Source organism: Castanea sativa, chromosome 12 (assembly GCF_040712315.1).
Source record: "Castanea sativa cultivar Marrone di Chiusa Pesio chromosome 12, ASM4071231v1".
Taxonomy (NCBI): domain Eukaryota; kingdom Viridiplantae; phylum Streptophyta; class Magnoliopsida; order Fagales; family Fagaceae; genus Castanea; species Castanea sativa.
The window spans coordinates 8,709,572-8,732,394 of NC_134024.1; the positions used below are offsets into that span (position 1 = coordinate 8,709,572).

General features: G+C 31.5%; 1 long non-coding RNA gene, 1 other non-coding gene and 1 pseudogene across 2 annotated transcripts; all 3 read right to left on the reverse strand.

Moving 5' to 3' along the window:
* Positions 1 to 11,512: 11,512 nt before the first annotated feature.
* On the reverse strand, positions 11,513 to 13,934 carry LOC142621269 (uncharacterized). Its single transcript, XR_012841739.1, has 2 exons — positions 13,720 to 13,934; positions 11,513 to 11,730 (listed from the first exon to the last, which is right to left on the reverse strand). It is a non-coding gene; the product is annotated as an uncharacterized LOC142621269 (long non-coding RNA).
* A 3,222-nt stretch (positions 13,935 to 17,156) lies between these two features.
* Positions 17,157 to 19,367, reverse strand: LOC142620130 (protein FAR1-RELATED SEQUENCE 5-like; annotated as a pseudogene).
* A 1,602-nt stretch (positions 19,368 to 20,969) lies between these two features.
* On the reverse strand, positions 20,970 to 21,048 carry LOC142621404 (small nucleolar RNA R160). Its single transcript, XR_012841783.1, has one exon. It is a non-coding gene; the product is annotated as a small nucleolar RNA R160 (small nucleolar RNA).
* Between the last annotated feature and the right edge of the window lie 1,775 nt (positions 21,049 to 22,823).

Sequence of the window (22,823 nt, forward strand, 5' to 3'; positions counted from 1 at the left end):
TGCCAAAATTTGGCAATAATAATTGAAAAAAAAAAAATAGTGCAGGATATTTAATGTTTATTTGCTTATCACATACACTTTATACACTACATATTGTATATGAGCACGTGATTCTTTTAAGGGAGGAAAGAAAAAAAAAAGCATGTCAATCTCTACATAGTTGGTTCCTTTCAGGCTTTCAGCCATATAATTGTTTTACATCCAATCGTGTCCATACTTTTTTACATAACGTGGAAAGTGTAGACATCTTGAAAAAATGTGGATATTGTGTGAAGTAGTATACACCAAAGAATGTGAAACAATAATCTTCCATGTATGCTTATAATGGCATTAATCAAAACAATTTAAAGTAACTACATAGAGAACAGCAAAGGATTGGAACCTAACCTCACACCATTTTCTTTCCGATGCCCACGGAGGCTCATAACTTAAAGCTTCTCAAAGAAACAATGTCAGAAAATAAAGAATCAACCTCCAAACTAAACAATATATAACATGGGATTGAAACTAATGAACTTGACTTGCAGCCATTTCACAGGCTTTTCAAAGGATTTTAAGAGTATGCAAATGCATATGCAAGTTATGAACAAGGGGAACTCATGCTGTTCTCATTAAATTATTTCTAGTTATTGAATCATTGCGAACAGTCAACCCTCACATATGCAATAATAAAGTGACAACAAAGTATGAACACACTATCACCAAGTCAGCAATACAAAGTGTCAAATCCACTAACCCAAATAGATGTCGCGTCATTTTTTGCCAAATAGCATAATTTTAGAAATAATTCAAGAAAAAAACACGGGTCAAAGTTATTTAATTATGTAGCATCTTTTAACTCGAGTTTCAAGCACTATGGCAATCTAATTAAACATAATGCTAATAACTTTGGTCAGGTGCTATTTCGCAAATTTTTCCTAGATGTCACCGTTTTGAGAAGTGTTTGTTATCACGGTGGATCCACTTATTAAATTTATAATAAGGTCCACGTGTGAAAAGAAAGAACGTTATTTTTCCGTATTCCCACAGTAACTAATAATGCAGTTTAAAATAGTGTGTGTAATAACATTTACCCTTGGCTGTTAAAATCTTCACTAGCCACTGTCGGCCTCCACAGCTCCACCGTCAAGTTCATCACCGTCGAATGATCGCTGCCTCTCGACGGAGCAATGCGAGCTCACGTTTCGAAGTTCCACTCCCATCTCTTTCAGAACTCTTAATCTAACGCTGTAGTTGCAAACAAAACTTACATTATAAATTACAAGATTTTACAAATTCCTAACCTGTTGCAAAATTACTCAAAATCAATGATTTAGACTATTACAATGGCGGATCAAGAACAACGAAGCAAAAGAATGATATATGACTCTAATTTGTGAGTATCGAGGGAGGAGATGAAGTAAATGGGCCGATCTGGACCTAAAGGAACCAGTACCAGATCTGAAGGATACGAGAGAAAGATCCAAATAAGTGAAGAGAGAGAGACTGAAGAGAGAGAGACTGAAGAGCGAACCTTTCACCGAGCGGATGGGGTAAAACAAAACCATGCAAGGTGAAAGTGAAAACCCCATCCTTTGGACCCGCCCCGCCCCATTGTCATCCATATTCATAACAAATCATGGTAGTAAGTTGTTATTGATTATTATGAATAGGTAAAAAAATAATTTAAGTTGTAGACTCAAATTATAACTAATAAAAACTCACCACCTATGATTTATTGTAAAAATGTTATGGACGTAACACCTCTCTATATTTTAATATTCTTTATTTGATATTTGATACATTCTGTCATGGGTTCTAGAGTTGTTGAATACCTGACTACTAAAGCTCTTTGTGACAAAGAATATATGTTCGAATTTTCCAATAGCATGATGTGTATATTGATTATGGATAACAATTAGCACCAACAAAAACTATTGTGGAATAGCTCAATTTTGAATGTCAAAGAGTAAAATATGTTCAAACCAGTCGCAGGCCCCACCAGAAACAGAACGTGAACTTTTTAAGAAAATGCTTGGATGCCACGGCACCAGATTGAAGGAGCTCACGGAGTATTCCAAAAAAAAAAAAAAAATGTTGTATTCTGTGTCTCTACGGAGCAATAATCATTTATAAATGAGTGATTTCCTGAACTATGATCACAGTTAAAAGAACTTGGGATGCATCCCAGCACGATTTGTATAGGCCATGTGCCAACAAGTTGTCTCTCGTTCGATAGAAAAGAAGTACCAAAAGGCACCTAGTACCTAAAAGACCACCAAGTCAATAAGAGATCAGTAGATTGTGCAGCAAAAAAATGAAGTAAAATAATTAAAGAGAGTATTCTGCACCTTCTTCTTACCCAAAAAAAAAAAAAAAATTAGGCCCATCTATAGTTTTCGCAAATAAAATTTACAATTATATGCGAGGAAAGTGTAGCATACCAAGACTAATTTTTCTAAAGAAATGAGAGAAAATCTAGTAATAAATTATTTGGAGAATGTGATATAGAAATACTAAAGAACTTCTGCATGGCCATCCTCTACTGCGGCATAAAGCTTCAAGTCTTGATAGATTACTAGATTAGCCATTACAAGCATACCAAACATTTTAGTGGAAGGATATACTAAGAAATTGAACATCCAACTTACATGGCTCGCAGTAATATACAGAAAGAAATACAATACAACTTTCACCAATACAAATCGGGAAAGTTGGTTGTCCGTTCTGATAATTTTCCTCCATGATAGACAGATTCGTAGAACTCTTGGCACGTATTGGAAGAGAATAGCAGCACTTAGGAGATTCTTATCGGAGCCTCTGATGATCATTTGTGAAAAAATAATTGGAACTAACACCTAGACAAATGATAACGAGTATTGTAAGCTCTACTAATTATGTAGGACAATATTACTTATAGAAACTTGATATTCTTTTCCTCATATTCAAATCACATATGTTTTCCTAATATCCTTTCGAGTAGAACTTAAATATAGTACATTTGGTTTTTCAATTAAATTCAAACATATAACTGCATTAAACATCAAGTATTTAAATTCAATTAGAGTGATTTTAATATACTATACCTAAGTTTTTCACCATCTTTTATATCAAGTTTCAGCACGCCGTACTTGGTATAACTTACAAGCTAAGAGTTTGAGAAAGGAAACCTTTTCAAACCAAAACCTGTTAAAAATTAGAAAATTTCAATTCGGACCTAAACTCCATTAGATTCTAGGAGTCTTCTTAATTTCAAACCTATGGCCACTTATATTTAAGAAATCTAATATAAACCCACAAATTTTTTACCAAATTCAATTCTTGATAAACAACATGACACCACTATATCTGCTGTTTATTATCACCATTACATACTTAAACCCTCTAAAAATACTAAAAACCCAAAATACTAGAGACCGTAAAAAACTGTGGGTAAATTTAGTAAAAAAACTAGGATTTTTTTTTTGAAATATTATTAAGGCTCGATTTATTCTGAGTCAAATTTTTTTCGTAAGAAAATATATTCATCCTAGAACATTTTAAGAGAAAATTGTTTGTTTTCTAGTGTTTGGTTTTGTTTTTAAAATTAATGCTTTTAAAACTTTTTCCGGTTTTGGCTATGTACATTTTTAGACCCCTTAAATACAAGTTGTTTAACCTAGTTATTTAGCCAAGTGATTAACTTGGATAAATTATTCAAATCTAGGTTAACACAAACATATCATATCATGTAAAGCAAAGTGGAAAAGTAAATAACACACGATATGATAACCTAGGAAAACCAAATCAATAAAAAATTTGGGGAGGATTTAACCTAACTATCCTTAAGTTAAAACAGATCCACTATGAAAAAATTGAAATTTTATAATAGCGACTTAAGCCACTAATATCTTATTACTCCATCAAGTAGAAAACTTATTACCACTATCATGTGACAGCTCTGAATCCATGGATTACTTCTTTCTCAAATCCACAGCATCCACAACTATACCACTTGTATTTCTTTAAGCTCTTTATGTAGCAATTGAAACGATCACCAAGCTCTCGACATCAATCTTGATCTTGATAACTCTAAGTGTGTATGAAGACAAACACCTCTAGATCTTACAAGAGATTCACCGTTTTGAGAAGTGTTTGTTATATACACACAGTTTTACACATTCGTACACACATGCCACTAGTAATTCTTAAGTGTTTCTAGAACACAAATAATGATGTTTTTTTCTCTCACATTCATAGTACTCCACTCATTAAATTCATAATGGGGTCCACCATGTGAGAAGAGGCAACTCCATACTTTAAGAGCACCTAAGAATGCACATACGTGTAAAACAGTGTGTACAACAACATTTACCCTTGGCTGTTAAAATCTTCACTAGCCACCATTGGCCTCCACAGCTCCACCGTCAAGTTCATTATCGTCGAACGATCGTTGCCTCTTGACGGAGCAATGCGAGCTCACGTTTTGAAGTTCCACTCCCTTCTCTTTCAAAACTCTCACTCTAACACTGTAGTTGCAAACAAAACTTACATTATAAATTACAAGATTTTACAATTTCCTAACATGTTGCAAAATTACTCAAAATCAATGCTTTAGACTACGACAATGGCATATCAAGAACAACAAAGCAAAAGAATGATATATGAACTCTAATTTGTGAGTAACAAGGGAGGAGATGAAGTAAATGGGCCGATCTGGACCTAAAGGAACTAGTACCAGATCTGAAGGATACGAGAGAATGATCAAAATATGTGAAGAGAGAGAGACTGAAGAGCGGACCTTTCACCGGCGATTGCTTCAATGGCAGCGGCAGAGACAGCGTCGGCTAGATCTTACTGGTGATGAAGAATTGGAATTGTTTGGTTAGAGAAAAAAGCAAAAGCTTTCTCTTAAAAAAAAAATGCAAAAAAAAAAAAGAAAAAAAGAAAGAAGAAGTTATAAGCCAGTTTTATTTTGCTTAAATTCTCTATTATTTGTGGGTCTCACATTAATTTTTTTTTTTGTCTCAAATTTATTTCAAATAATATAATTCTAGTTTTTTTAAAATAAGTTAGCTTTTAAATTTTTGTTTCACATTATTCAAATAAGTTACTCAAAATAAACAATTCTCAAACAAGCACTAAAAGCTAAATACTTTTGAGAACAAGCTATTTAATTTTTTTTTTAAAAGAAAAATTTACTAAAAACGTGTTAAAATATACTTGTATTTAAATAAATGAAAAATGTGAGATTTTAATTAGCAGGTAAAAACTAAAAATTTAACAAATAAACTCACACTTATCTAGTTTTTTATTGAAAATTTTTTGCAGGTGTATTAAATTATACTTTTTCCTTGAAAAAAAATTTAGAAGTAAGAAAAAGCTAAAAAAATTGAAGTTTTAAAAAGCTGAATATAAGAATTAAAAGCTAAAAATTAAAACTTGAGTCCGTTTAGAATCTGCTTATTTTGCTGAAACTAAAAGTTTTTTACTAAAAATACTGTATATAAAAGTAAGAATTAGCTGAAATAGTACAATGAGACACATCAATAGTACCAAAAAGTACAGTAAGACCCATGAATAGTAATAAAAATAAACTGAATAGTAAAATAAGTTGCCAAATATAATCTATCCAAATGCAACATTAAGGGTCTGTTTGGATAGAACTTATTGCTGAAAACTGAAAACTGAAAACTGAAAACACTGTAGCAAAATAATTTTAAAATGTGTGAATAGTACCGCGGGACCCATTTTTAATGAAAAAGTGGCTGAAAAGTGAAATTTGTGGGTCCGTGAAAATAGCACGGATGCACGTTCACCCCACGACTGGTCAAAATCTGCGGCTTTAAAAAAAAAAAAAAAAAAAAAAAGCTTGAAACGCAAAACGCAAAACGCAGCCTTGAATCCAAACACATTCTAAGCGTGCATTGGCTCCAAATTAAAAAGTCAGCTTATTTTACTATTTATCTTATTTTTGCTACTTTTCATGGGCTCCACTGCACTTTTTGGTATTATTCATGAGTCTCAATGTACTATTTCAACTAACTTTTACCTTTATCTATAGTACTTTCACCAAAAAGTTTTCAGTTTCAACAAAATAAGCATATTCCAAACAAATTCTAAGTGTGTGTTTGGTTTCAAATTAAAAGACCAGCCTATTTTTACTACTATTCATGGGCCCCACAATCGTACTATTTCAATTAACTTTTATTTTTATTTACAATACTTTCAGTAAAAAAATTTCAATTTTAACAAAATAAGCGAATAAAAATCAGTGCATGTTTGGCATTTGCTTTTTTCCTTTTAACTTATTTATTGTTCATGGGTCCTACGCAAATCCCACCCAAAAAAAAAAAAAAAATTGAAGCTTATTTCATTGAGAAAACATTCTATCAGGCTGTGGCATAAAACACTAGTTTTACGCCAGCCAATAGATGTTTGCCACGTCAGGCCCATCGCTTAAAGAAACAGAATGACCTCAAAAAAAAAAGTTCACCTTCACAGCCTTTGCTTCCTTCATGCCATTTACCTCTGCTTCCTTCACACCGAACCTCCACTATCACCACACAGATTACCGGAGCAGAACAATTTTGAAGAAGAAAGAGTTCTCGATGTGCCCTCTGCTTCCTCCTCTGGGGTTGTGCTATCCTTTGCTTGCCCAAACCTCCACCACACCACACACCAAAGCTCACTGCCACAGAGGTCACCGGAGCTATGCATGGAGCTTGGAAACATACTAGAGCGGCTGTGAGCCACAATCCAAAGGTTTGTTTTTCATGATTTTCACTTTTCCCCAATTTGGATTTCGAATTATTTTGGTTTTTCTGTTTTCTGGGTTTATGGGATCAGTACAGTTGTGATTGGGATTTTGCGTTTTGGAATTAGAGTTTAAGGGTTCTGGGTATTGTTAGTTTTGAGCTAATATTGCTCATTACTAATAGCTTGAGGCTTGTTCCTCAAAAAAAGAAGAAGCTTGAGGGTTTTTTTTTTCTTTGAATCTATGAACTGGGATTACTTTCTGTGTTTTGAATTATTAGTCTTTGAATTGTTATTGCTAGGTGTGATTTTCAGAAGCTTTTATGAACCAGGGTATAGTTTCATTTCCATAACATTGGTTAGGAGGTTCATTTTCCTATTGGCTTTCCCATCCACTTCTTTGTGTTTTAAGAGCTACAATTTTGTTATGTAGTGCTGTTGTATGACTTCACACTTCACTCTTCTTTGTGTCCTAATAGCAACAATTGAATTATGTAGTGCTGTTATATGATTTCAGTATGTTAAAAAATGTTGGCTCGCAATAGGTAATCATGTCTAATGACTGTTTAGGCAAGTATTGGTGTTTGAAAACTTAAATTTCGACCCTCCCCCATGGCGAGTTTTTAGGAAAGTGTTGGTTTTTAAAAAAATTTAAGTTCCTGTTTTTAGATTGTTTAATGTTTGCTAAATAAATGCTCTTGGCAATATTTTTGGCCGACAATCTGATTTCATTGCTGCAATGTTTGTGCTAGGGGTTTTTGATTTTCTGTCTTGTGGTTGAGCATTGTAATTGACTCTCAGTCACTCTTTCCCCCCTTTTTCTTTCCCATTATGTTAATGCTTTATTTTCTACAATGATGTAAGGTGTCCAATATATTGGTAAAAAAAATACAAAATTTTTGGATTAGACATCAAACTAACTGATAGCAACACTCTCTCTAATGTCTTTTTATTGGATTTGCCAGGGTTTTTGTTGGTTGGGTTGTTGGGGTTTTTGTTGCTAGAATAGAATGATTGGGGGGTTTTGTTGATCGGGTTTGCTTGGTTTTTATTAAATCATAATGGAGTAGAATGGATTTAAGTAATGGAAAGGAAAAAGGATGAAATGAATGGAAATGGGGTTCTGTGTTTTACATGGAAACCACATGGGTTTATGTATTTTTCCCTTATTTTGTTATGGTATTACTATTAGTATTATGCCATTTTTGGATAAGTAATGGAACTTTATTGATACCAAAAAAATAGTTACCCAAGCTTATAGGATGTATACAATTGGGGACATTACCCATGTTTCTAAAGGAAATTGTGATATCAAATTTATGGTTTTGCTTTCTTTCTTTTCTTGTTGTCTTTGCCAAGATCATCATTTTCTACCATTTATAGCACGAAATATTATGCTCTTATTTAATTTAATTTGTTTCTCTTCCTTGCCATAGATTTGTGGTAACTATAGTTGGTGTTAAGAATCCCTCTGTGATTTTTTTTTCTTTAATTTTTATTTTTGTTTACTGAACCCTTGGATCTCATTTTGTTTCAATTTTGATCTGTCTGATGACTAAGTTTTATTGTTAAGAATAAAGCTTGCTGATTTTTCTTGGGTTTTAAAATTGGGATATTGGCTATGGTCGAATGTATAGTGATTGAACTGAAAGTGACCTGCTTGTAGTTGGTTTGTGTATAGGTCTCTTGGCTTTGGCATTAACCGAGAGTAAGTTCCAAATTTTAGAATATTGGTTGATTTAAATGCCTAATGTGAGTTTGGTAATCATCAGAATCATAGTTGCAACTTGAATGAGCTTTCATATATAATTGTTTCTTATTAGGATAACCCTTTGCTTAAATGGACAATAACAATAGAGATAAGTAACCACACATTTAATGGCTTTGAGTTATCAATTCTTGAGCTAAAATATTTATTTTTGTCGTAATTGTATAACTATTCTACTAGATTTTGTGGTGTTTGTATCCCTTCCTATGTAGACTTTGTTAATAATTTGAATTTTAGCTTGTGATTATTTAGAGGGAGTCTATGTATGGTGCTTGTATATACTTATCCAAAAAAAATGTATGTTGCTTTTATATAGATATTCTTGTTACTAATACAGTTTGTATCACTTGTCAAATAATAAGTTTACTAATATAGTTTGCTGCTGACTTGAGTTTGTATGATCTCATGCTTGAAGGTAACTACTGATCTATTCCTAGCTCTACAAAATCCAAAGAAATGTCTTTACCCCTTTTGGAACATTGGTTGAAGAGATCCAGTGGATGGCATCACACTTCAGAAAAGTTTTTTGTTTTACAAATTCTTTATGTCATCAAGCAGCTCATGTAATAGAAAAGGAAGCTCTCAAGAGAAATTCTAAGGGAATTTGGGTGGAGGAATGCCCCCTTTCATTCTTAATTTTGTATAGATAGACAAATATATGGTAGACTAGGAAGATATTGTATATGCTCTAGAACATGTCTTGTATGCTAGAGATTTGATATTGTTTCAAAAGCCTTTCAATCGGAGGTGTCTTATATTGTATTGAGCAAGTTTGCTCCTAGTGTATAGTTTGCTTTGTTTTGAAAAAAATTTATGCTGTTTAACCTCCACAAAAAAAAAAATTTGTATCACATGTCAAATAATAAGGCTTACAGAAGGTGCTCTTATCATTTCTTCTTATGGTCTGGTTTTCTGATTCTTATAACTTCTTTGACATGTTTTCTAATTTAGATTCATGTTTTGTAATCTTTGACATAGGTTGTGGACAAATGCTTTAATGATTATTTATATATCAATTGGTTTGGTAATGGTGTACTAGTGTTTTGAGTATACTTTGTACATTTGAATATATGGAACTAGGATACATTTCAGGTTCATAGCTTGTTTTGAAGCAAAAGATCATAAAAAGAAAAATCTCAATGCAAATCATGAATGGAAACAACATAATTTTTTTTTTTTTTTTGAGATATGACTGAATTTTATTCAGCAGCAAAGAAACAATACAAAACTAGTCAACACAGCAGATTTTATTTTTTATTATATAAGATAGAATTCTACTCTAACCTAATCTAAGTGTATATGTGTGTGAAACTTCCTCCTAGAGACTTGAACCCCGGCCCTTACCCCTCACACCCCACAAGCACTTATATTTGTGGAGTGACCACTACACCAAAAGTGTGCGATGGTGTCAACACAGCAGATTCAGAAGCAAGGAAAAATAAAAGGACTAGCACCAATCTAAACCACAACTAGACTTAATTACAAAGAGGCCTCAGAGCTTACAAAAGTTACTACCAAAAATCTCACTTGTTAAATTCATAAAAACCTCTTATCACTTATACAAAAGTTGCAAAAGAAATTCAACATGAGATCATTCACTTGTTAAATATGTATCACTAATTGTGCACTTACTAGACTTTGTATCACTAATTGTGCACTTATTGTGACGGAAATTTGGTAAAATAAGCAAAATAAAAGACATTTTAACAATTCTTTTATAGAATCAAAATTACATGGATACTTGTTTAGATTCATAGACAGGTCATGAATTTCCAAATAATATAAGCCAACTAATACTTCTGTACCATACAAACTAAAATTTGACATAATAACAACTCAATTTAGAATAAAAATTGAAATAAAACCTGTCACAATTTAATTTAGAATAAAACCTGTCATGATTTAGAATACAAAAAGAGAAATATAAGATTACAAAGACATCTAAAATAAAACCTGTCACAATTAAATTTTTTTTTTTTTAGAAAAGTTTCTAATTGAGAATACATTCACCTGAAATAAAACCTGTTACAATTCAATTCATAAAAGATCATATGATTGACCATGCATCTTGAAATAAAATTTGTCACAATTCTTTTGTGAAATTTCTAATTGAGAATACATTCATCTAGGATAAAACCTGTCATAGTTCAATATACAAAGAAGAGGACTCTACGTTGGGAATACAAAAAGGAAGATGGTTTTATGTCTATCCACCACAATTTAAACATTATATAACCAAAAAATATTTACTTCTAAATCCATTCTCTTGGACACAAAACTTGTTTGTACATCAACTTTCTTGGAATTGTTGTAATGGATCCTACATAAAAGAATGTACAACAAAATACAAAAAATAAAATTAGAATGAACACAGTTAAAAAAAATTCAATATATTCTCACTACAAAAAAAGAGTCTACTAGCGAGGATAAAATGCCCTCGCAAAAATTCAAATATCGTCGCAAAAGATTATTAGCGAGGGCATATGGCCCTCGAAGGCCGTCGTATTTGCTTTTGTTGTTAAAAGAGATTTTGCGACCATACCTTCACAAATAGATAATTTACGAGAGCAATTCACCGTCATTTTTGAACAAATCCACCCTCACAAATATATTACCAAACGACGAGAAAGTTGACGACTTATTTTTAGTGAGGGAAAGAAGTCGTCGTTAACAACTATTTGTGAAGACCTTCATACCCTCACAATTAATTATTTGTGAATTTCAAATTGATGACACTTTTTAGAGACAAATAGTGTCGTCGTTAAAATTATTTGTGAGGGCTTTTAACCCCTCACAATTAGTTAGAAATAATAGTGACCACGTTAAGCTATCACTTAAAATGTTTTTGCAAGGAATTAAGTGGCGTCGCTATTTTATAAATTACAAGGGACTTTGCCGTCACTATAAAGTTATTTATGACTAAATTTTTATGTCATCAGTGATAATATTTTATTATTTATTTATTTTTAAGTTATTTTATATTATTTTTGTTTAATTATCCTATTACAATAGTATAATGATTACTAAAAATTGAACCATCGAAACATAAAAATTCTTATAAGTTCAAACTTTAAAATATAGAATATACAAAGAAATCTTGAAATTAAACCATGACATAAAAATATTGTTTTAAACTTAAACAACTAAAATTATGACAAAATCTATATTAGTTTTCCTTTAAGTCATCCTCCAAGTTGTTTTCGACCTCCATGTTATTGTTTGAGTTGCCCTCTTCATCTCTGCTAGTCCTTAAAAAATAAAAAAAAATAAAAAAAGCATTAAACATGAGTTAAAATGAAACAATTAAAGTGAATTTGTATTTGTATCAATACTTCAATAAATAAGTACACATATTACTATATCAAATATAATCATATAATATATCATAAACAACTGTAATAACCTTTTTTTTTAATTTAACATTAATAATAACTTAATTTGATTACTTAAACCACTATCAAAATTAAATATAAATTAAAATAATATAACAATTGTGAAAAATGTAAACCACAAATAATGAAGAAATAATGTGAAAAGTAAATCTCACTTGTCACCACTAACCAATCATTCTTTAATGACATAAAATATATGCAATTAGGCATCATTCTAGGTGGGGGCAAGAACTTTAAAAAACATGAGAACCAGTCGATCCCATGTTTGTGAAGTGTCCATGGGAAATGAGGTGAAATATTTATAGCCTAATTTTATTGAACCAGCTTAGAACTCATAAATTCAGGCCAGTCAACAGAATCCCCAGAAAGAGGGGAACCTTTAACAAACATTTTGCATACACAGGGACATGTAATTTAGTATATAATATTATTATGACTTGTAAATTCTAAACACCACTAATCAGAAACTTTAACAAACATTTTGCATAAATTGAAATCAGTTAAATATTTTGGTCAAGAAAAAAAAATTCCTACGGTCTTATTCAAGAGAGAGGCAATCATAAGAACATGAGGGAGCCCAAAAAGTCTGTGAGAGTCAAACAAGTGGTGTGCATAAATTATATCACCCCTATGGTCTACATGATTCTGAAAGTAACAAGTGCTAATGAAATTTAAATATACATAAAAATGAGAAGTTGATATATGAGGCATACTACTAGTATCCTAGGGTATCAATTGAAACTGATCCCATTATAGATCAAGCTTCAATTTTTTTTTTTTCCAAACTTGTTCAACGTCTTTAATTATTGCCAAACTTAATGTACTCGGGCAGAGTGAGGTAGTAAAAAATGGTAAAGTCAGTTGCCATCACAAGTTCTTGTAAGAAGCAAAATAATCATGGTACATTTGAAAGTAAATGGCATAGGTTTATTCACAGAACTTTTGACAAACAACATGTGGGCACTCGAAACATCAAACAAAAAAAGAAAATATTGTTAAACTTTGTATGTTATGGCATTGATAAGAATAAGAAAAATAAAATAAAAGCACAACATAATAAATCTACGGTAATTGATAGTTGATAATGATGATGAGAATAAACAAAAGTTGAAATGAAAATTGTATTAGGTAAAAAGATGTATTGGTAATCCATGGGACCAAAAAATATGAATTAAGCAAACTTATCCCTGGCAGACACAATGAAATTCAACAATCATACCATTCCAGTGAATATTGATATTAAGAAAACATGCCACAAGGCCCACAACCATAAACTATCATCAGGTTTCTTCAATCAACAAGTTCAAAGACAATTGTATACACAAGCACCAAGTCATTATCATATAATTGAGTAGGTCAAAAGGACTTAAAACACACTAGCCACCAGATCAAGATCCCATTAACAAACTCATAACAATAACACGATTTTATGGTTTACTACACAACTCATTGACCTTACACCTAAGGCCTTCATCGTAATCAAACCTAAGCAGATCTTACCAATAAACCCCAATAATACATATATGACAGACATAGTAAACAACGTTGTCACAAATTACAAACCGCATAAACTTTGGAAATAAATAAAAAAAACTAAGAGAGACAAAACCAAACAAAACCCAGAAAGCAAATCTAGGAAGACAAAACAACAGTTAATCAGATGAGAAACACATTCAGAGATAGCGTATCATCTAAAGCCAACAAAATCTTATAATACATTTATTCAGATCCAAACAAAACAAAGACAAACCAGATATCATCAAATATAATAACAACATTAGAATCAGAACTGAGAAGAACTGTAAAAAGTTTCAGAGACAATGACAACGCTGTTTTTCAACTTACCTGAACAACCTGAAATCGATTGGGCTGTGAGGGGCTTTACAAGTCGGTGGTGGTTTGGGATTGTGACTCCGGCGTGATGGGAGAGAGAGCAGATCGATGGCTAGGGGTGGTGGCGTGAGGGGAGAGAAGAGGTGTGAGGGGAGAGAGAAATGGGAAATGAAAAGAAAGAAGGCAAAGAAACACGCTAAAAAAAAAAAGTGGGAAATGAAAAATTGGGGGGAAATTTTTGCGGGAAGAAAACTCTAATTATAGTCTTAAAAAAAAAACCCTATAGGACAAGCTTTCCCCATAGTCTTAAAAAAAAAACCCTATAGGACAAGCTTTCCCCCCAGATTTATTTTCTTCCCGCAAAAATTTCCCCCCAATTTTTCATTTCTCACTTTTTTTTTAAAAATAAAGCTATATAATTAGAGCTTTCTTTAATAATAATAATAATAATAAAATAATAAAGCTTAAGTAATAAAATAATGAAATTTAAGAAGTACAAGTTGAAGGATCTAAAGGCCATGGCAATATGCAAGTCAAAGGAGCAAGAGCTTTGAATGAAAATTTTGGGAAAAAAAAGTTTATGCGTGTGGGAAATTTTGTGTGAAGGATAAAAAAATATTAGAAAAATTTAACTTTTAGGATAAAAAAAATGTTTTGTCTAATAACTATTGCAACGGGTTAATTCTAATAAATTATGGTCACAATCAAAAGATTAGATTTAGAGAAATGCGTGGTCAAAGTTTAGTCAAAATTGATCAAACTCGATCAAACTTAATAGATGGTCTCGATACCATTAAACTTGGTAAAATTCATATTCAAATCTTGATTATTAGGATTGAAGAGTATGGTGACATATTGGTGTTGGTAAAATTTGAGACCAATTGGATGGTCAGATTAAGAGAATATATATAGCCATATAGGTACACAACAAATCTCCATATAGGTTTAAGTTACACCTGATGTAACTCTAAAAAATGTTACACCACCCAATAACTTATTATTGGATTCATACTTTGAAAATTCAATCGTTAGATTACATGTTCTATATGTTCTTAACATGCATGCCAATTTTCATGCCAATCGGATATAATTTACCATTTGATCTTTAAACTCATCTTTTATGCGTTATTTTAAGTTACAAAAACTTGAATTTAGACAATTGATTGATGACATGCCTATTAATTTTTGATCACCTTGAAATTTTGTAAGCATGAAAAATATATGAAGATAATGTAATCTAACGGTAGATTTGTCAAAATTCACATCAAATTAAGAAATATAGGATTGGGTCCGAGTTACACCTGATGTAATTCAAAAAACAATGTTACACCACCTAATAACTTATTATTGAATTCATATTTTGAAAATCCAACTGTTGAATTACATGGTCTATATGTTCTTAACATGCATGCCAATTTTCATGCCAATCGGATGTAATTTACTGTTTGATCTATAAACTCATATTTTATGCATTATTTTAAACTACCAAAATTTGAATTTAAATAATTGATTGATGACATGGGTATTAATTTTTGATCATTTTGAAATTTTGTAAGCTTGAAAAATATATGAAGATAATGTAATCTAACGGTAGATTTGTTAAAATTGACATCAAATTAAGAAATATAGGGTTGGGTTCAAGTTACACCTGATGTAATTCTAAAAAACATTACACCAATCCAACCGTTAGATTACATGTTCTATATGTTCTTAACATGCATGCCAATTTTTATGCCAATCAGATGTAATTTACTATCTGATCTATAAACTCATCTTTTATGCATTATTTTGAACTACAAAGACTTGAATTTAAACAATTGATTGATGACATAAAAATTAACATTTGATCACCTTGAAATTTTATAAGCATGAAAAATATATGAAGATTATGTAATCTAACGGTAGATTTGTTAAAATTGACATCAAATTAAGAAATATAGAGTTGGGTTCAAGTTACATCTGATGTAATTCTAAAAAACATTACACCAATCCAATCGTTAGATTACATGTTCTATATGTTCTTAACATGCATGCCAATTTTTATGCCAATCAGATGTAATTTACCATTTGATCTATAAACTCATCTTTTAGGCATTATTTTAATAGGAATAAATTTTTATTCACTTTTGAGAGAGAGAGAGAGAGAGAGAGAGAGAGAGAGAGAGAGTACGAAAAGCTGAAATTCTTGAATTTTAGGCTACCATTTTGAAGTTGAAAGTGCAATCATAATTTTTTTATGGTACAATTATTTAGAAAATAAAGGCAAACCTTTCTTATATAGAATATATATAAAAGGTTTTTTTTAGACCGTAAACAAAAGGTTCATCTAAAGAATACAAAGTTCTATATGTTTATATGTTTCTTTTTATTTTTCTTTGAATTTTAAATAACTTTTATCTCCAAAAAATATATATATTTTTATGATTTTTTGCAAAGGTCAATCGTGGCCCTCGCAAATAATTTAATATTAATGAAGGCATATTTTTAACCTACACAAAAAATAAACTTTTTGCAAGGGATTTTAATTGTCCCTCAGAAATAATTTGGCGCGACCATTTTCCTCTAAAAATTTTGACATTTTAATGATTATTTGTGAAGGTCGATCCTAGCCCTCGCAAATAATTTAGTATTAGTGACGGCTTTTTTTTAACCGTCACAAATAATACACTTTTTGCAAGAGATTTTTAATTGTCCCTCGCAAATAATATGGAGGGAAAATTTCCCTCCAAAATATTAGTATTTGTGACGGCTATAACACATAATTGCGATAGCTTTTCTTGTTGGTCACAAATATTTCACATTTTACCAAGTATTTGCGAGGGATTTATTTTGCCATCACAAATAAGATTTTTTGAGAGGGCTTTTTGGGTCCGTCAAAAATTCTTGATCGCTAATAGACATTTTTTTTGTAGTGTCTAATTAAACGCTAAGTGGTCAAACTGTAAATGATGACTGGTTGGGATGTATATGCATAATAGATGATGATGTAGAAGGATATGTCACAGTTGGCAAAGAGTCCTAAAGATGATTGACAAATAAAAAAATAACAAAAACATCTATTACAGAACAATTTATACTAAGTTAAAAAATCAAATACATCATATATCTGTACAAAACATGCGGAGCACAATGTATTTGCTATGACTAACGAGTTCAACCTTGCCATCGAAGACTCCTAATTTAAAAAAGTAAAGGTTTGTTTTTGAAAATATCAGTAAATGTATGTATTATCTTGAAACTGGATATATTGTAATTAAATAACCTCAGTTTGACTTTGTTGTTGATGCACTGACTCCCAATGTGGTGTCAAGCTTGTATTTGCAACATCCCTACAAGAAGTAATTTTATAAACCAAAAATTTAAATACTAAATTAATACTACAACTCACCAAGGTCATGTAATTACCCGAAATGTTTATGTGTTGGACAATTGGTTCTCACATGGCCCATTTATTTGCAAATGCTACATTTTCTCTTCTTCATCAATTGTTTTTCTTTTGGATGTTTTTGTCTCAAAGCTTTAGGCCTTTCTGTTGATGGAACATGTGGAGGGTCTCGCAAAGTAATTGGAAGATTTGATAATACTTTATTGTTTAATGTAGTATTATTAGGACTTCCTAAATCATCAACATCATGAACATCTTGCATGGCTAGAAGCTTCTTATGAACTTTTCGTAAAGTTTGTCCAAGATGCTTGTATTGCTTCTCTGATTGTGACCCTATCTCTGCAACTTCCAAATATTGAAGCATCAAACTATTTCTCATCATGGTAGAAGAAACTTGAGGTTCCATTCGTACGACATCACTAGATATGTCATGTATAATGTGCTTCTTGGCATTAATTGTCCATCTTTCTAAAATATAATGTGATGGAAGAAAGTGAACAAGAGATTTCTTCACAAAAACAGTTAGGATATTCCTACAAATTATACCAACAAACTCAAACATATGGAATGTACAAATAGCTTTTGTCTTAACAATATTAAGAGACACTTCATAAAATGGACTTTCTTTCTCATGAGCTACCACCTTGTATATCTTCTTCACTCCTTCTTCATGATATTTGGATGTCTTGTATTTTTTACTACAAAATACCTCTTCTTGAAATTTCATAAACATCTTTCTTGTATAAACTTTTGGTGCCTCTGCTTCCAGCTTATAACATGTTTTCAAAATTGGCACTGAATTTTTTGTCTCTACATCTTGCTCTTTCTCTTTAAGATAACGTGCATTAAAGCTAGCTCATATTGATATACAAGATCACTTATCGTTGTACTCGAACGAACATAATCTTTAAAAAATTTATTCATGCTTTCACTCTCTTGAGTTGTAGACATCTCGGCACAAAATGAGCTTTGTAAGTAAGCTGGAACCCATCTTTCACGCCGCATATAAAGATTTCCCAACCAATCACTATCCCCCAATCCATATTTCACCATAATCTTACTCCATTCTAACTTAAACTCTTCAATGGTGATTGTATCATGGATGCAATGGTAAAATTTTTCCTGAAAATATGGATATTTATTATATACATGGGACAACTGTTCTAGAATTTTCTGTAAAAGATGCCACATTCATAATCTATGAGTTGCATTTGACAATACATCTGCAATTGCCTTAGCCATAGTCTTGTCATCATCTGTTATAATTGTAGAATGAGGATTTCTAGGCATTGCATTAAGCCAAGTCTTCAACAACCATATATAAGATTTTGCTATTCATTGACAAGCAAAGCACATCCAAACATCACAGATTGATGATGGTGGTTAACCCCTGTGAAAGGAACAAAAGGCATCTTATAACGATTTGTTTGGTATGTAGCGTTAAAGGTAACGACATCTCTAAAATATTGGTATGTCATTCTTGACCTAGCTGCCCAAAAGCAATTACTCATGCACCCATATTCATCAACTTCAATTGCATAAACAAAACCTGGATTTTTACACAGACTCTCAATAAAATATTTGTACATTCCCTGAGCATTTCCATCTTGAAGCAACTTTCTTCTTTTACTACCCAAATAATTCTGAATATCAACTGGAATGCATCCAACATTATAATCACCACCAGATTCTTTACTTGACACATACATTATCTTGCTTGAGCTATACTTGACTCATTGAGTGTATCTATAAGATTCTTTTGTGCACTTGTAATCACTCTATGCTCACGAAGCAAACTTGTACTCTTAGGGGTAAGAAGCTTATGATTATGACTCTCCACAAACTTACATACAATCCATGTATCATTAACTTTCTTTAAACCTATCATTGCTTTGCACCCTACTCTTGTTTCTGCACGCTCTGGACCTGTTCTTTCATTGTCTTCATTACAATGATAACGGAATCCTTCCTTCAAACAAACATATTCAATTCCAACACTTATTTTATCTTTATTCTTTCGAGTATGATTTACTCGTATACTAAAACCCATTCGCCTTGCATATGCATTATAATATGCACGAGCAGCCTCTAAGTTTTCAAATATCATATCAAGATGTGGTTTTGAATGCCTATTGCATGCAAAAGGTTGATTTGAATCATCCAATGACAAGTCTACATTATTTTGGTCTTCGTTTATTTCTGACTCATCATGTACTAAGTCATCCACCATATCACAAAGTGAGATTGTTTCAGGTTCTTTGTTGTTCACACTCATATTTTCAATTCAAGTAATTTTATATTTCAATATGACCTATAAAAAATAGATAAGAAAAATTCATAAGCAACAATTAAGAATAAATTTAAAATTTGTGCTATTACAATACTAAACTTGCCCAATTTGGCAAACTTGTTTTATTACAAAATTAAAATTTAATTTGAAAATTTTACGCTAATATTACAATTATCATTAACAGTAGGAGAAAATTGACATTGGTACATATAGCTCCAAGTACATAAAACAACTATCAACTAGCTCCAAGTACATTGGTACATCGGTACATATAGCTCCACTTAATAAACTTTATTAAATAAAACAACTATAAGTACATCCTTATTTGCACTTTGGTACATATAGAGAGCAAATTGACATTATAAGTAGGAGAAAATTGACATTACAAGTAGGAGTAAATTATATTTGAAACTAAAAATATTTTAATAGCTATCAAATAAATGATACTAGCTGTGTCCCAGAGGATAAAGTTGATAGCAGAGAATTCAATAACCACAATAAGTAAACTTGTCTGAAAGGCATCTATAAGAAGCAAAATTGAAAGAAACACAAATCCAAGAAAAAAAAAAAGAAACAATTTAGTCAAGGTTTTAAGTCAAGGTTAAAAATAAAAAAAGGAAACACAAATTGAAATATTGAAAGAAATATATATAGGAAACAATTCAGCAATCCTATCATACAATAAGTAAGATTCTTTAAAATCTTAATAAAACTGGGTTAGGTAACTACCAACAAAAAAAAAACAAAAAAAAACTCAGATTCAATTTGGTCAAGCAAAATTGTGCATAATCTATGTTAAATGACAGTCATCTCCTACACCTTATGCCATGGACTTGAGCATTAAGTTGTCATAGCAGAGCCATACACAACAAACAGGACTGCATAAAGATATAATGATTTACATAATAAAAAATAATCAAATAGGACAACGTAAAGATATTTGAGCAAATATACACATGATATTCATTAACAGATAATAGAAACTATGGTCAAAATTTTCCGTGCAAAATTTTCATTCGTAGATAATACTCTCCTAGGTATCAAATCTGCTATTACACTTCATTTTTATCAATATTCTATATCTGCAGAACATTTTTTTTAGTGGACAGTCTGAAATATAACTACATTAACAAGCTATGAATTTTGGTGCCAGCATTCATATAAAAGTTCCCATTAATAAAACACTAATTTCCATTCATTGGTAAGTGAAGAAAAGATAGAGAGAGCATGCCTTTGCCATGACAGATACAAAAGCGTTTAAAAGAAGATTAGTTGTTACAATTGTGATGGCATTTGAGTACCCCCAACCAAGCATATAAGCTTTATTCATATTATCTTCTAAATTCACAATCCAATTGACTCTTCCTTATCAACATATGTCCTCTAAAGTTATCAATTTGGAGTTTCAATTCTGACCCCTCACCACACACACACAGAGGCCTTAAACTAGTTTAAGGAATTCATAGAAAGAATAAGATGTGTTAACATATTAGAAAGTTTTTTTAACTTAACCAAAATCAATTAAAAAAGAAAAAAATATAAATGACCCATTAGACGATTGAAAGATTTGCTTGAATCGAGACAAAAAGCAATCAAAGAACTTTGAAAGCCAAAATGAAATAGGGTTCTACGTCATATTTGGATATAATAACCTCGTCATATTGCTTTGCTTCTTGCCAGAATAGCTTTATCTTTAGAAATTAATAATCAAGAAATCACATTGATACCATAAATAATTCATGAGGCTCCAAAGAAACCCATAAACCCACAAAAAACCCATCAATAATTCGGAATCCAAATTGGGGAAAAGGAAAATCATAAAAAACAAACCTTTTGTCTTTCACGACAGCACCGGTATGTTTCCAAGCTCCACGCACAGCTCCGGCAACCTTTGTGGCGGTGAGCTTCGGTGTGTGGTGTGGTGGAGGTTTGGGCAAGCAAAGATGGAAGAGGGAGGAAGCTTTTGTCTGAGGGCTGTGGGTTTTCTTAATTCGTTCTCACACACAGCTCCGACGAACTCTGTGGCTATGAGCTCTAGTGTGTGGTGTGGTGGAGGTTTGGGCAAGCAAAGACGGAAGATGAAGCTTTTGTCTGAGGACTGTGGCAGTGAGCTTTTGTTTGAGAGGGCTGTGGTTTTCTTTCTTCGTTCTCTATTTGGAGTCTATTTGGAGAGGGATTTAAGTGAGAACTTAATATTGTCCACGTGGTAGGAGTCTATTGGCTGGCGTAAAACACTGGTTTTACGCCATAGCCTGATTGAATGTATTCTCTATTTCATTTGGAGTTTAGTGTAAAAGTTTTAGTAATAAAAATAGTTTATCAAGTAAACGGAATCATTTTTATCAATATCCTTCATTCCTTTGACCATTTGGAAAACCACAAATTCCACGTTCCGATAAGATGTACAAAAAAAATTAAATATTTTGTAAAAATTTAAAAGTCAAAACTCATATATGAACATGAAGAAAAATGATAGAAACTCCAAAACTCCCAATAAAAAATACATGAATCTAAAGAATCAGTCCATGCAATGTATAAATCAACCCTTTGTACAGTGGCGGCTTCAGGAATTTTTTCAAGGGTGTTCCTCAAGAAGCATAAATTACGCAATCTGATAAAAAGAAAATTTTATATATTGACAACAATAACAACAGCAACAATAAAAAAACACGCAAATACATAAAGTTTTATAACATAAAGCTTGTCTAGGGAGAGTAAGTGAGTTTCTTATTTCCTTTTAGCATTTAGGTTTGATTTAGTTTTAGTTTAAATTGTTTAATGACTTGTGAATCCGCGAGGCACTGAGGTAGTGAGGATTTTTTTTTTTAAATATTTGTTGAATTAAAAATGTAATCGTGTTGGTGTTGGAGTAGTGATAGTCTTAGTTTGAGATGAGATTGATCTTGTACTGTGCTTTTCTATTGGCATTTGGTTTGGGCCTTGTTAGTGGTTTTATTATTATTTTTTTTTTTAGATTTTTGTTTAAGTTTTTTTTTTTTGGGTTTTTTTTCCATGGTTTTATAAACCAATACGACGAAAGAGCTAGAAAAAAGGACTGGTTACTGGTTTTTTGGTTAGACTGAGATCCGACCGATGGTCGAACCGGTAACGTCATAAATAATATAATTAATAAAATTTTAAATTATTTAAATGAAAATATAATAAGTTTATTACTAATAATATGATAGCAAAATGTAAAAACATAATATTTAGTGACACTTTTTGTGTAAATTTAATCAAATTTCCTTAGAATGAACAATCACATGTTTAATTATAATAAAAAAAAAAAAATCTTATTTTATATATATATAATGAATTAATTGATGTTATATGAAAATTAAGTAACTTTTTAAGTTTATTCACTTAATTAACTAAAATTACTATTTTTTTTTCTAATCAAAATTATCGAAAAAAGAAAAAAGAAAAGTAGTTGTACAATAA